The sequence below is a fragment of the Octodon degus genome, unplaced genomic scaffold, assembly GCF_000260255.1.
Source record: "Octodon degus isolate 3935 unplaced genomic scaffold, OctDeg1.0 scaffold00038, whole genome shotgun sequence".
In the NCBI taxonomy this organism is placed as follows: Eukaryota; Metazoa; Chordata; class Mammalia; order Rodentia; family Octodontidae; genus Octodon; species Octodon degus.
Genome location: NW_004524614.1, coordinates 7,844,719 through 7,848,191, shown reverse-complemented (window position 1 = coordinate 7,848,191; position 3,473 = coordinate 7,844,719).

Genomic DNA, 3,473 nt, shown 5'->3' with positions numbered 1-3,473 from the left:
CTGTAAACAGGCAGATCAGTACGAGTCCAGTCTAGTAGTGAGACCCTTAACACCCTATAGAGGTTTCCCTAAAAAATAAATAAATAAATAAAATTCACAGATTTGACTTATAAAAAGAAAAAAAAAGGACAACGAAAAACTCTCGCAACCATCCAGCTGGGGAGATACCCCCAGCCAGAGGTGAGAGGCAGACAAATATGAAAGAGCAATGGGGAGATGAAATTAGTGACTAATTGGGAGTAAGGTATGAGCAGGAAAGAGAGTTCAGGAAGCCCCCAGATGTGATTTAGCTTGTTGTTAGGTAATGGTACCATTAACTACGGGGATTTAAAATGGAAAATTCATTATTAGCCAAATTAAGATTGAGTTATCAGTGGCTCATGTAGGTCTAGAGAGTTAGAAATTGGACACAGGGGCCTGGAGCTCTAGGGTGAAGGCTGGCCTGGAAAGGCAGGTTTCTGGAATCTTCTAGAATGAATTCAGTGCTTTTGTATTTGAGTTCCTATTGCCAGATGCTAGGCCCCGGGGATACAGGAGGAAGAAACCGCTCCTGCCCTCAGGAAGCTGTAAGCTCTCAGGCACCTGTGTCCGCATGGTGCCCACACAAGAGCAATCAGAGGAGGTGGCTTCTTTAAACAGATAATTCTGGGGAGGCAGGAATAAAATCAGGAGGGAATAGAGGAAGAAATCTACAGAGCAAATGCAGTGACTAGCGAGCCAAAGCTTGGGGCAACTTGTTTTGAAATTCTGTATCATTTTTAATTTTTAATTTTTTTTTCTTCTCTTTAAAATTAGGGCTGGGGAGATGGCTCAGTAGAATAAGGGCTTGCCTGGCAAGCACAAGGTCCTGAGTTCAATCCCTGGCACCAGCAAACAAATAAATAAATAAATATTCTTTCTAAAATTAAAAGAAAAAATGGGGCAACTGAAGAGCAAATGTAATCCAGATGAAGACAAGTGGCATCTGGTGAAGAAGTGTCACACCATGTGGTCAGCCTTGAGCAATGGGGAGCACAAGCCCAGAGGGAGCGAAAGCCCACCTACACCTGACCCGGGGCACATCCTCCTTGGCTGGTGTGCTGTGGCCCTGGGCCTGCTCCTCAGGCTCCTAACCTGACTTGCTTCGTCAGTTCCCTGTCATTATTTTTGCTGGAGTGCCTCCCCCTAAACAAGCTCCTCAGAGCAGCCACTGATGAAGGTCGTGGCCTCCACCTGCAGGGCAGCATCTTGGGCAGCCTCCTTTCCCAGACTGCTGGGAGAGTGTGCTGAAGCCACAAACTAGTGACCGAGTTAGGTGTTTCTCTGCTCTCAGAGCCTGAACTGTCCCCTTCATTCGAGACATTCTACTTGAACTCACAGACAGCTGTCATCCACTTTGCCCTCCTTGTCTTCCTTTAGCTCTTCTAGTTCCCTAAACTGGCTCAAGGTCTGTTTCTGCTCTCTATGTAGCATGCACTGTTGAATCCCACTTCACTGAGATCATTCCCAGGTTTTGACTGATGTTTCAGGTATCCCAAATTCTCCATCCGCTCATGTACAGGGTTGGCAATCTCTTGGTTTCCTCCTGTGGATTATATCCATTGTGTGTAGACTTAACTCTGCAAATCTCAGGTGATAGCTTTAAGTCTTAAAGGGCAACCTTGTCACTCTTGGTAACAATGAGTCTGAGACAGTAGACCAGCAGGGTAGGATTAGATCGAAAAGTCCTTGAAAATCTGGCCAAAACATTGTGCCTGTCCTGAGTACTGGGGAGTCCCTGGCAGTTTGGGTTTGGAATTGAAGAATGGTTTCACGATATCAGTGTCTGGTGTGATTTAACTTATGAACTTATGGCTGAGTATAAGCTGCATGAGAATAAGAAGACATAGGCCAAGGGCCCAGTTAAGAAGCCAAGGTGATGAAGTTGGACTAGACATGAAAGCCTGGAGCAGACGTGGTGACAATATCCAGAAAGGAAAGGCCATATTTACAAGACATTTACAGAGAGAAGCAGTGAGACTTTGATTGATGAGCTATAGTGGGTAACAAAAAGGAAGTTGTTCATGCTTTTATAATTTGTACTATACAATTCTTAAAAGGTGGATTTCAGGTATTTCAGTTGAGCTGTACTTAGTTTTAGGTGTATGAATTTTTTTCTTTAATTTTTATTAGCACATATTAGTTATAGAGAAAAATGCATTTTATTTGGCATATTGATACATGCATATACCAACATATGGGTTTTATGTTTCTCTGTTTGCTTGTTTGGATTGCAGTGCTGGGGAAGGAACCCAGGACCTCATGCATGCTACGATCAGCGCCTTTCCTTTGGGCTAGCCCACCTGAGCCCTACATGTAGTGCCAGGGATAGAACCCAGGACCTCATGCATTCTAGGATCAGCGCCTTACCTTCGGGCTAGCCCACCTGAGCCCTACATGTAGTGCCAGGGATGGAATCCAGAACCTCATGCATGCTAGGATCAGTGCCTTACCTTTGGTCTAGCCCACCTGAGCCCTACATGTAGTGCCGGGGATAGAACCCAGGACCTAATGCTTGTAGGATCAGCGCCTTACCTTCAGGCTAGCCCACCTGAGCCCTACATGTATGTTTATAAGCACCATATATGTATAGCTTTACTGACTCCAGAACTATCATCCTGGCTTTCTTTGGGCATTTAAGACAATCAGCAACTAAAAATTCCAATCTGTCAGCTAAGCCAGATCCTTAAATCTATAAAAAAAAAAAAAAAAAAAAAGTTCCTAGTAAAAAACACTAAGTTTCAAAGAATGACCAATAGTTTTCAGAGAGAAGCTGGGGATAGTGGAGGGGAGGCATTGGGTAGTGTCTTGGTTATTTTTCTCCTTGCTGCGGCAAAATACCTGATACCCCAAATTAATAAAGGCAAGGATTATTTAGCTCAGTTCATAGTTGGCTGGCTCCAAAGATGGCATGGCAAAGGGGTATCACAGAGGAGAAGCACTGCGTGGCAGACAGAAGGCAGCATGCAGCAATCGTCCACAGTGGCCCACTCTCCGTCCTTTATGGTGAGTCACAAGATCTATAGTGAACCAGTCACCAGGTAATCACACACTTTGATCCCAGTGTCACACCCTCTAGATCCAGCCCCCTCAGAAAAGCTCCCCCATGACCACAGGAGGCTTTGGAAGACCATCTAGCCTCAAGCCATAACAGGGAGGACGGAGGATAGTTGATCTGTCAATGGACAGGCATCTATTATTTAAATGTACTAACTGGTACATAAAAATATGTACATGCTAATGGGATAACATGATGTTTTGAAGCATTACAAGGTGTGTTTTCTTTTGTTTTGCTTCATTTTGTTTTTTGTGGTGATGGGCAAACCAAGACCTCATGATGCCTGAGCTATACCTGCAGCCCTTCCACTGTGAAATTGTAATACTGTTTAAGTCAAGTTGAACAGGTCTGTCTCCTAAAACATATATCATCTTTTTTTTTCTTTTTTCTTTTTTTT